At 40.5% G+C, this 12,901-nt stretch overlaps 1 protein-coding gene across 1 annotated transcript in view; it reads right to left on the bottom strand.

The window, feature by feature from the left end:
• Positions 1-12,901, bottom strand: part of fam20a (FAM20A golgi associated secretory pathway pseudokinase) — a 27,577-nt gene that overhangs the window by 1,035 nt on the left and 13,641 nt on the right. Inside the window, exon 8 of the mRNA XM_010783190.1 lies at positions 7,723-7,732. The gene's annotated coding sequence lies outside the window, so the exon portion shown is untranslated. The remainder of the gene's footprint in view (positions 1-7,722; positions 7,733-12,901) is intronic.

The raw sequence follows: 12,901 nt of genomic DNA on the forward strand, positions 1-12,901 counted from the left end.
TGTGTGTGTGTGTGTGTGTGTGTGTGTGTGTGTGTGTGTGTGTGTGTGTGTGTGTGTGTGTGGTGAAGAATCGAAAGTTGTTAAATGTTGGGGACGCTCATTACAGGTGCAAGGAAATAAAAGGTGTCAGAATATGAAGTGTAATTAAAAGACAGCTAATTTATTTCCATGTGAAAATTGAAACGGTATATATTAATCAAGAGCCTGAGAAAGAATTCATATTATGTTACACGCCCTGCGAGAAAACCACTAATCGTTTTGGAGACCTTCCTCTTGGCTGACTGAAGTACCGTATACTGCATGTTGTCGTTGCTTTTGTCGACAGTGACTCAAAAATATGTTGCCAAAACATGATGTATTCACAATGAGGTAGAAGGTGTGGTAAACTAACCGGCTTTCCTGAACTGATTCTTCTCAAGCTCACATTTTACACTTCTGTGTTTGACCTCAGGCCTCCAGAGAAACAATATTTCTTCTTAAATAATAACATTGAGCTGCATTATGTGTTCCCATTTTATTCTCTACACTAAGCTCCCTCATGAAGGTGCAACACATAAAAAAAGGAAGCTATACGCACCTGTAGTAAAATATTTATCACACACACACACACACACACACACACACACACACACACACACTGTGAGGTCTTATTACCTTATCACTGTGGCACGTTGTCATATTTATTCAGTCCTCAGATGTACGCTGGGTTCACAGGGCGGTACATGCTATAATTGTGAATGTAATGACCTGATTATTCCTGCTGTTGCATTAAAGTATGGATTTCCCGTAGTGGAAGATGAAAACTATTGAGGTCAGTTTTTTGGGGGGGATTTGAAGGTTTATAAAATAGTAAATACTGACGTTTGCATGTATGGAATGTTGTGACTTTGTTTTCACGGGTGCCTGCTCTGATTGGTTAGCTGGCCGGCTCTGTTGTGATTGGTTAACCACTTATGGCGCATTTCCACTACAGCGCGGTTTGAGCGTGCCGTGCCCGGCCCGTTTTTGGTTGCGTTTCCACTTGGCGTAGTTCCGGCTAGCGGTTACTTTTTCACAGTTTTCTGGCTCTCCAAAATCAAGGTTCTTTCCGGGCCAACAACCGGGCTGAGTCGGGCTGAGTATTCTAAACTAGAGAGAGAATCGCTGGCAAGGGGGCTACAACTACAACAAGATGAACATATTTTACCGTGATTTAATTGTAATACACGTTTCAAAATGATGCCGAAGTAACAACATACTGATACCGGTTAGTAAAAACCATGAATTAATGCTTTGACAAGTCTGCAGACAGACGGCAGGCGAAACACCTTTTAAAATGTGTGTTTTCTGAATGGAGATCGGCTAAGCTAACGCAGTATATGCTCCGTCCGTCCACACTCACAACAACGGCCTACAGACATAAATAAACCAGCGACTGTATTCTCCATGACACAGACAGTCTGTGGTTTGTACTTGTTCTTGTGTCCAGTTTCTGAACATATATGAGGAGCTGTGAGCTCTGAGTGCTAACAGCTAACGGCTGATGTTTTGGTTTTGTGGTTCTACTTCAGTGACGGCAGGCTGAGATCCTCACCGCTTATTGGTTACCGCGAGATCGAGTCACACGAAAATGACGCTCGAGTTGAAACAATTGAACTCGAGCGGTTGTCGCGGCCCCCTTCCATCGCCTCAATCGCGCGACGCGGAATTTGCGTCCACCGCTTCATGCTCGCCGTCGGAGCGAATTCGCGTCTGTCCGCGTCTCTGCATTGACTTTACATGTAATCGCGCCGCCCCCAAACATCGCATCGCGTCCGGTGTGATCGCAGCATTAGTAAACTTCTAAAACGTTCTGTCTATCTGTGTGGTGCTTTTGGGTTTTAGTCCATACCTGTGAACATGATGGAAAATTGAAGTAGAAAGTGTCAAATGACGAGATGTCAAAGTTTATATAAATAATATGGTAAAACCGTGAGAATAGGGTTAAAATGTGGAGAATAATGTCAAAAGATTCTAAAGTCAAAACGTTGACATAAAGTCGAAGTACCATTCCGGAAATATTGTTGAAACGTGAATATGAAGTGAAAAAGGTTTAGTATTATCATGTCAAAAGGTTGAGAATGAAGCCGAAAAGAAATCATGTGAAAACATCATTACAAGGATAAAGTATAAATGTCAAAGATCAGGATGAATTGTTCAAAATGAATCGAGCTAAACCTGGCATGTTCCTTCTAAGCACAAACACAGAAGACACCGAAATGTGGTGTTTAACAGCGGCTCATTACTACCGTTAATTATGGGCTAATCTGCTCTTTCAGACACGTCTCAAACCTCCGAACACTTCAGTGTTACCGTCTGAGTGAAAGCTGAGGTTTGCATCAACGTTGTGATTAAATTGCCGGGGTTTCCTCCAGTGATCCGTGTTCACTGCAGCAAAACAAAACTGTTTATTTCCCCGCGAGAACCACAGGGCTCCGAACACCAAATTAATCATTAAAACAAAATAGCGTTGCACAATTTCCAGCCCATTGTTTTTCCTAATTACAGGTTTTAATTTCATATAATGTGAAATCTCTCCCTCTCCACAATGAAGTAATCCGTCCACCCACCAGCTCATTGAAGCCTCCGACAGAAAGCTCTGCTTCCAGCCTGCGGAGAATCGATTGGCTCCGGCTGGGGAGAAGAAAAAATATCAAATCCACGTACACAAACACGGGAAAACAGTCGTGTTATTACGGCGTAGAATCAGAAACACACTCCATGAGAGAGAGAGGGGATTTCAGACACCCTGCGGCACATTCAGCTCAGAAACAGCATCTTTGAAATGGAGGCCACTTGAGAAAATAACGGACGAGTTAAAAACACATAAATGATCCGTAACATGACCTCCAACCTCTCTGTCTTCCCATGTTCCTCTTTCTGTGCCAAATAATCAACAGTCATGGCTTTATGTAAGTCAATGAGTCTAAGATTGATTTTCTTACTTAATTGATTTTGAAGTGGTTCAGATACCTGCGAGCCTTTTACATATTACATTACATTACATGTCACTTGCTAGAAACTCTTATCCAAAGCGACATACATACTCAATACTGTGGGCAATCCCCACAGGAGCACTTTGTGGTGAAGTGTCTCAGAGACACAACGACATGCTGACTGCAGTGGGGTTTGAACCCTGATCCGAATACCACATATAAGAGATCCTAAAGAGACTAAGATTCAACAACCACCCTAAACATCTGCTTCTTGCTATCACTAATGATGTCCAACATGAACCTTTTCCTGCGTGGCAAACCTTGAACAGTTTCTTTGAACACTTTTCTAACATCGAGTGCTAAAGCTGAGAGATTCCCGCTATTCCCATCGTCCATCAGCTAGCATGTTGGTCAGTACATCAGATACCCCTATTATCATTTGGACACACATGATGCTGGGTAAAAATAATGGAGGAATAAGGAGAGCTGGGTCCAGATTTATGGAGAAAAGGGGATATATGCCGTGTCCACTTCCTCTTATCAGTTAGATAGGGATAAGGCAATGTCCGTCTCTTAGTCCGGACAGAAGTGTCAAATTAGAATTCAAAAATCTGAATACTTCCATCTTCAGGTTGATATTAGTATTTAGTGCCTCTACTGATGGACTTCTATTATACTACACTTTTACGTTAGCCATCAAAACCACAATCAAAGGGAAACTACTAGCCTAAATATGTTCAAAGTGACAAAAGACACGACTTGCTGTTAATCAAACAAATGTAGCCGCTGTAACGCTTTAGGTTAGGATACTGACGTCCAGCACCAAACTGAATTTATTGTTCATACGTTTTTGTCTTTTCAGAACAAACACTAAAATATCTTAGAAACACAAAAATGTTTCGTAATGTTTCGGTTATGTTTTACTAAGTTACGATTCTTTCCAAAATGCTGCCATCAGATGCAGGTTAGGGTTAGGGTTAGGGTAGGGTTAGGGTTGAAAGTGTGAAATATTGCACAAACAATTTTGAATGATGTTTTTTTTTGTCAATTAGCTGTGTACTGTACTCTTATCATGCTAATAATGGATGAGCTAATGGCGTTAGCAGGGATAAGAAAATGGCTGAACCAACGTTTCAATAAACAATGTTTCCTACGTTTCCTTTGATGGCTTTCGGACAGTTTGGGTCGAGAAGGATTGCCCTAAGAGCTTCATCAAGCCTCATGAGCCGGAGTCTTCATTATGTCTTTACTCAATATTTATTCACATTTTGGTGGATTGGCTCCGTTTCATACATGTCAATTTAAGTAATAGCAGCTACTGCTTGCAATATACTGATGCATGTACAGATAACTACTATTACTTTAATACTAAAAACATACTTACAACGTGATGATTGTCGAGCAAGTTCTGGGTTTGAAGGCAAGTCTTTTCCTATGATCTCCAAGCAGGTTAACAACCATTTGTTATTCCATCAAATTTGATTGAATGATTTCCTCACAATCTGTACGTCAGACTGAATCTAAAAATATGAGCATCATGTCTTTGTATTCAGATTCGAGGAATGAGTCAGAGAAGAAGTATGATTTTGGCGCAAATTGCAGCAATTATATAATTCAAGGGGCTTGATTGTCTCCGTGAGCTGTTTGTCTCAAGCTCTGCTGCTGCTACAACTGCTGAGAGGCTTTGACAAGTGAACAAAACAGAACAACTATCTTCCTGTTTACAGAATAACAGCGTGCATCTGTTCCTGCAGGATCGTTACCTCATCTTTCTTTACCGCAGTTTGATGCTTTGATGTAATCATTTCTAACATGAAACACCGCTGGTAATTAAGTACATTGTCATATTTAAGTAAAACTATGAGGACAGGAACGGTGTTTCTCTGAACGTAACAACTCAATTCTTGACTTCCTTTTCTAAATGCTAGGATTTACTGTATGTTTTAATATTTGTTAATGTTATTAAAATAGTTCTCTATCTGTGTTTGTAATTTTTGTTTTACTTGTATGTATGCACCACGACATCAAGTTAAATTCCTCGTATGCGTCTGATTGAGATTCTAAATCAGTCTTCATTTGTAATGTAGGAGCGAGATGGGAATGGATGCTGAGTTTATACAGTGTTTAATTTATTGATCTGAGTCAGCTTGACGTTTGTGATTCCAGATTAATGGCTTCTCTTTAATTTGGTGTTATCAGAGTCTCTAACAGGAACACAGCTGCGCAGGACAGAGAGCTGAGACCTCAACAAATCAGCTGCAAGTGACAAGACTGATTCGATTTTTTCATTTTGGTGGACGAGCATATTTCAAGCTGAATTTGGGGAAAGGGTACATTAATTAATTAGCGTGAAATATAACTGACGGTGGAATCTGGAGTTGTTATCTTTGCTCTGGGGACACGCAGCAGTTTGAAGCTCAGATAAAGAAATCCCAGCCAAGTTTGTGCAAATTGAGTAAAGGCACAGTGACACACAGGATAAATGGCTACTGCAACTGGCCGTCTGCCAAGACAGTCATCGCCCACAGTCCTCTACTCCAATGCCTTTAAATATAGAAGACCATATGTCCAGGGCAAATGGAAAGAGAGCAGACTGGTGCCAGTAACAGAAACATGACGTGCTGCACACAGGCCGGAGATATGGCTCTGACAGCGAATTATCTGCCTGCTGTGCATTGCATTTTATTTAATTACATACTGTAATGCATGAAATGCATTGACTGTGTCAGTATTTATGATTGCTTTTCCATACGCTGTCAACAAAGATACAGTGTCTTCAGAGTGAAATAGAAAGCAGTCTGAAGGCTTGTTCTGTGTCGCCGCGATAACACATTTTGCAGAGCAGTTTGCAGGTTAAAAGCACATCGTACACAACTCGCCTTTTTAGTGGAAGCTTACTGGGTGTTTACTTTCTAATATCGTTGCTAGGCAACAACATAATTCCCTGTCAATGGATTCTGCATTCCATCTTACAACACAAGCTAATATGTTAGCTAAAAGATATAACGCCTCTAACAACTCCAGGTTAATATGTTAGCGTGTGCTGTTCTGCCTCTCTGGCCACTGGATAATATGTTTGCAAAAAAATATTCCATGTTTAACAACACAAGCTAATATGTTAGCTAAAAAATATCACGCCTGTTACGACACATGCTAATATGTTGAAGCTATTCCGCCTCTAATGTGACAGGCTCGTATGTTAGCTAAATGCCAATCAGTTCCTTAAAATGTTGCTTTAAAATCCTTTTAGGACAAAGATTGTATTTAATAGGAAAAATCAAAATAGTAAAGCCATAAAATCTAAAGTAATAAACAAAAACAATGGTAGAAAACAAACAAAAAGCTGTGGTAAATCTTTGTTGCTTTGTTACTATGTGTTGTTTCATTTGTTTTTATACAAAATATGCCATCTTCATCATGATGTATTCCAGTGTTGTACTTCGAATTTGGTTGCTGGAACGACCGTTTTGTTGACCATTGGTTGACAGAATCTTTACCAAAATAACAGCATATTTTCAGACATTCGTAAACATGGACGAAAGTTGTAACATGTCAACAATAGGTATGTGAAAATACAATATTTAAAACAATCTACTGTACATTGCTGAGTTGCTTTACTGCTGCACACTGTTTTCCAATTTAGAAAATGTGGATGTCGCACAGTTATTTTGTCCCAATCTGATATTATTATTTGAAAAAAATATGTGTTTTATAAGTGCACATAAAATCTCTATATGAACAATATCTCATCACTGATTATACTGTCTTTGTGTTATCATTTTGCAGATGCACCATCAGGAAAAAGATACTTGCTGTGTTTGATGCCGGCACAATGGTTGTCCCTGCCTTTGCACTCTGGTTTTGAGGCGACTCCACTACGTGACTGTATCGCAGTTTACAAAAGGAATAGCCTGCTCAAAAGCTTCACTTATCAAGGCTACATTTGTCCACCTTCTCCTGGAACGCTGCCAAACCAAGCGTTTCAGACACCACCAAAACAGGAGGGTTTTAGGAAGAAGTATGACAGACTGAAAGAGAAAATCAGATCAGAGACCGAAGCTACGACCAGATTCATCAAAGAAGACGGAGCAAGCGTAAAAGCGAGCGTCAAACAGGCAGAGATGGCAAAAGTACACACATCCTTTACTCAAGTAGAAGTGCAGATACTCGTGTTTAAAAATACTCTGGTGAAAGTAGAAGTACTGACTAAACTTCTTTACTCAAGTCAAAGTAAAGAGGCTTTGAAATGTACTTCAGTAAAAAGTACCCATAACTAGCAGCTGTTTTAAAGAGTACCTGACCTCCCTTTATATTAATAGAACAATAATGTCATTGTTAGCTAATGAATGTTTNACACCCCCCCCCCAACTAAAAATCAAACATTTCCCCCTAAAGAAATGTTTGACTCAGATATATGGTTTCAAAAAAAATATATATATTAGTATAATTAGTATAATATATATAATGCACACACAAATGACCTAAAGACCCAGGGTCGTAACAAAGACATCAGACTGAAAGGGTAAGGATTATTTGGTTGATTTTGCAACTCAAAAATAGTCGAACATCGCACAACACGTCAAATAACCGAAACCTAATAACACACTGCTACTTGTTTATCTTTCCTGCATCCTGCACTTTTCTCCGGTGCCTCTTAATGGGTATCGATTTCCTCTGGACAGCTTTGATTGATTTTGGTCGTCCTTACTGAATCAGGTGGTTGCAGATTAGAGTCCTGACCCTTTCACACACCAAAAACCCGGCCAACTGATTCACTTGTGATGCCAAACCACGACTGGAACCAGCTTCAATGTCAAATAGGACTAAGGATACCTGCAGGGCTAAAGATCTCCCTGCTGTGGTTTCTGCTCGAACCTCCGATTGGTTGTTTAAAATGCCTATTTTTCTGTAGCTTCACGTCAAGTTTGGTGATTTTGCCATGTTTAGTTACATAATCACGTTTATGTCAGAGGTTTAGTTTAAAGTCCATGTTTCGATATAATCATTTATACCAGTCACTTTGTTTTTTTATACGTTAGTGTCAAGTTGTGCGTTTGAGTCCAAATCATTGTGTTAAGTGATGTCTTAAATATAAACTGATTTATTTGGCCACTAGGGGGCCGAAGGACTCACCAACACCCTGAAAACACGATGTCCAACCTGTGCTAATTGACCTTTCGCAAAGCCACGCCCCCCCTTGGTTACTGTTGCTAGTCCGACAAGCTGAGAGCCAGATGCGTTAAACAAAGCTCAAATATGTCAAATTACATTTTGGTTGCTCGCTAAAATGCTTAATTAAGCTGGTAAACATTACATCTTAACATTGCATCTTAGCATTGCACCTTAGCATTGTGAGCATTTTAGCACGGTATGTTAGCATTTGCCTTTAAGGGGGGCGTGTGGCGCAGTGGATAGAGCCTTGGTGTTGGGATCAGGGTTCTCAGGTTCAAACCCCACTGCAGTCAGCATGTCGTTGTGTCCCTGAGACACTTCACCACAAATTGCTCCTGAGGGGATTGCCCACATTGAGTATGTCAGTCGCTTTGGATAAAAGTGTCTAACAAGTGACATGTAATGTAGACTCTTGTTTGTTTCATCTATAATGAGCTGTAGCTTTGAGTGGAAAGCTGTAAGATAGTAAACATGTTGGTGTATTGATATTTATTTAAATGTTAGAGTGATTGAACTGAGACTAATTTGCCTCTCTGGCTCTTATCTGATGTTGTTGTCTGTCTCTGAAGCCAAAACAGACAGTAACGAATGTGTCTACAGCCACTCAAGGTCAAGGATAATAATTTAACTGGATCACACACACACACACACACACACACACACACACACACACACACACACACACACACACACACACACACACACACACACACACACACACACACACACACACTCACACTCACACACAAATGTCATCATTGCCAATAATTATCTCTGGCACACGGTCCTGATCTTCTCTGAGCAAGCAGGCTTTAATACCACCCAAGTGAAGAAATAACTAAATAAAATGCCTGCAGTTTAAATGATTTATTCCCTCGTAAATTGTCTAGCTCTAATATTAATACGTTTTCCCAAACATGCCTTAATCCCTGCAGAACAATCAACGAACGACACGTGCCGCAAACAAACGTTTTATTGTATAAATTACTTTTTAATCCATCACAGGAATATATAAACTGTCATTTCAGCAGACAGACGGAAGACAAGGCTAAAAAATGCCCTATGACTTATTTATTTCTCCCCTGCTGTCAGGTCTCAGACATTAAATCCATCTCCATGATAGCCTGAGCTTTTGAGCAAAGTCTTAGCAGCAGATTTGTATGAATGGCTGCAGACTGTGTGGACGCCCTGTGGAGTTCTGCTGGTGAAGTGCATTGACATTACACTCACATGGCAGAGAAGCTGTCTTTGTGTCGACGTGGTGCATTTTAAAGATACCCCTAAACCTAGTATTGCATTTTAAATATTGCAAAAAGAAGGTGTTGGGAAGGCTGAAAAGACAGGGAAGCACAAACAACACCACATCTGGAGTCATGCTAGCAGCTCTTTGAGACTTGACTCAGTTGTGATTTGTGCTAATAATTGATAACAGGAAACAGTGCTAGCACCTGCAATCATGCGGCTCTTTGAGGCTTGTTGTGCTTTCTGCTAACATAAGCATGCTAATATGTAACAGACAACGCTCAAATGACAGTAACATGTTAGCCCTGTCTTTGCAATACTGGCGGCTCATTGAGGCTTGGACACTATTGTGTTTTGTGCTTGTTGCCTGAACCTGAAAACATTCGGGGCTTAGCCCACAGTGGCGGCGGCTGCGGCGCTACAGTGGAATTTTCTACTGCAACACTCTCCACACGCACACACAGTACACCCGCGACTGTTACAATGAAGGCTCGATTATCAGCTCACGGCATATAGGCAGGGCTAAAGCCCCGAATGCCCAGGCCAGGCGACGCCACTGCTAAACACTACCATTAGCATGCTAACATGAAATAAAATACAATGCTAACATGCTGCTGTCATGTTAGCACCCAACCAAGCGGCAAACTCTGTGGAAGAGCCGGGACGCCAATACGGAAGTGGCACACACTGCAGTTCATATATTGGCCGATAGGGACTGACTGCAGAAAGGAGCAATTTCCATAGACCCCCATGTTAAAATGCCCAACTTTACAGCAGAAAAAAATATGTTTCTTCCAATGGATGCAATAAATATTATTATGAATATAGTTAGATTCCACCTTCATGATTATGGATCTGTGAGTGAATTGTTTTCTAACACGACCCTTTTATTTATATTAGGTCTTAAAGTTTTTGCATAAAAGTATTTGGCATAAATAGGGCGTGGTCACATTGACGTGAGGACTCTGTCAAGTGGACTGCTGCTGTAGCATCTTGTGCTCTCTGCTAGCTGCTCCGTGAAGCACAGGCACTCTGCCTGTTCAGCTCATCCAGGAATACACAACTATGCCGGATCCCCGGCCGGTTATAATTGGTTTAGTTTGTTCTTCATGCTTATATAATCGGACATTGTGACTCGTTCACGAGGACCGCGCGGTGGAACAGACCGTGGCAGTGAAGCGGTTTTGCGGTAAACCGAGTACTTTATTATGTGTTAATGATTTTAATCAGCTACGTAATAATGTTTACGGCTGGGTTAGCGTGTAAGTGAGTGGTAGCCACATCATTGCTAACGAGCTAAAGTAGACCTCCAAGTTAAATCATAGACTAAAGGTTAAAACTAAATAGACAAGTGTTAAGTGGGGATAATACTGACAAAAAACGGCTTCTGTTTGAGGGTTGATAAAATAAGGTCATCCTTGTAACTTAGAGAGATTATTATTATTTAGTAGGGAACGTAGCATCGCTAAGGTTAAATTTAAATTGGCTGTGCTCAGTATGTAGACAAGCTAATGCGAAGTAGTGTATGTGAACAACCATAAGATGTGTTATATTACAATTTAATGTCATAATTTCAAGATGATACTTAGAAATTACAAATATGGTTGGTTGAGCTGGAGTTCATTATTGAGCTTACAGGTTAAACAAGTCCATCTTGAAGAACGAAACCCAAACTTGTTGTTTTATTAATTGCATTACCCAAATGGGTATCAAATAAACAGTAAGCATGGTAACACAACTTCCAAAGTTACAGTAAAATAAAAGGACCCTGACTCGACAAACACAACCAACATGTTCAACAGAAGAGAATCAGTTATATTGTTGTACACAGGGTACTTACATATATATCTGTTTGTTTAAGGAACCAGGGAGCAGACAGGGACCAAGAGAGTGAGAGACAGCAACTGGCCCTCACAACAGTGAACTTCAGCTCAGGTACAAGACTCTTTTTTCATACGTCAAGATATCAAGAAGAATGGCTAAATGAATGAAATATGACTTAATACACTGTAACATCAACAACTAGAGACTAGACCACCTACACACCAGAAGTGAGGGTTTTTCATGCAAACATGCATTTAGATGTTAACAAGGCCAAGTGATTTGGCAGCTTCCAATTTAATGTATTAACAAGCAAAGATAATTTAACACAGTGGTTACGTCGGGAGCTCGGTCGTCCCTCTGTGCAGGTACACCGTGGTCCGCCCCTGCTCCGCTCCCCCAGGTGTCCTGAAGACATTCGCTTGGGGATGGACTTAAAGAGGAAAGCGAAGTAGAAGAGGTCTCTTTTTCCCGTGCCTAAACACCGAGGGATTAACGACCGTGGCTTTCCTCTCACCTCGTGTGGATATATATATATAAAAATATATTTGCTTGCGATTATTGGATGAACTCAGGAAGATATTAAGATAGGGTTTTTCGCGCTTTGTATCCTTCCCAGTAGCTTGTGTTTGGACCTCTGGGTAGAGGAGGGAAGTCTGGGTCGCTACGCTCATGGTACTGGACACTGGCCCGCAGGCTATCCTTCTTCTTTTTGTTTGTTTACGACTGATCCTCCAACTTGGTTCTGCCCCGTTCAATAACTAAATTACCTGTGTTTGGCGGTGGGTTGTTTTATGTTGCGGGTCTTCCCACGAGCCACATACCGCTTGGTAGAGGGGAGGGACCGTACAACCAGTGAGAACTGCTAACTATTTATCTCTGAATAACTGTATGTAAAAACGTGGTAAAGTTATTCCTTTCAGTGAGACAACAGAGCCAAGCCTGCTACAGTTTTCTCTCTAACGTTTGATAACAGTTACAATAATTATTTTGAATGATAAAATCATATTTCAATGTGATGGAACTTCAATACTGTTCTTCATAAACGATTGTCTTTGAGCTCACTGTTGGAATAAAAAAAACGAAACATTACCATCAAAATAAGATATCTAAAGCCCCTAAAGCACACAAACACAGCCGCGTTCATAATAAACCACTTGTCGGCCATAATATGTTTTATGTTCCTGTAATTTTTTGTAGGAAATGGAAGGAACAAATCGCGAAAGACAGGGACATGTTTCCTTTCTCTGAGGGTCAAGAAAACATCCAAGAGGAAATTAAAAAGGATGATGCTATGAGATTTTAAGACATACACGGAGAAACTACTATTATTGTAAAAACAGTCCCAGCGATCGAATGCACAAGTTCCACATCTACACTGCCACAGCGATTATTTGTCTATTTGCTCTGCTTTATGACCTTCCAACATCACTGTGCTGTAGCCTTGTACTGCGGTTTCAACGTCACCAAATAAGTCAGATGTGAATGTGTAAGTCAACATTTTCAGTAAGAATAATGACGAATATACACGAGTGCAATACCAAATACAATTTATTGAAATGTGAACCCAAAGTTTATCAAATTTTTAAAAAAAACCACATATGGGCAGAAGGGGTAACCTATAAATGTATATAACACATTTAGTCAAATAAATGAGACAGACTAGGCCTGGAAGTGTATCAGCCTTTGCCCAGCTGTGCATCCTCCATCAG

The sequence above is a fragment of the Notothenia coriiceps genome, unplaced genomic scaffold, assembly GCF_000735185.1.
Source record: "Notothenia coriiceps isolate Sejong01 unplaced genomic scaffold, NC01 NC01_scaffold00024826, whole genome shotgun sequence".
NCBI lineage: Eukaryota > Metazoa > Chordata > Actinopteri > Perciformes > Nototheniidae > Notothenia > Notothenia coriiceps.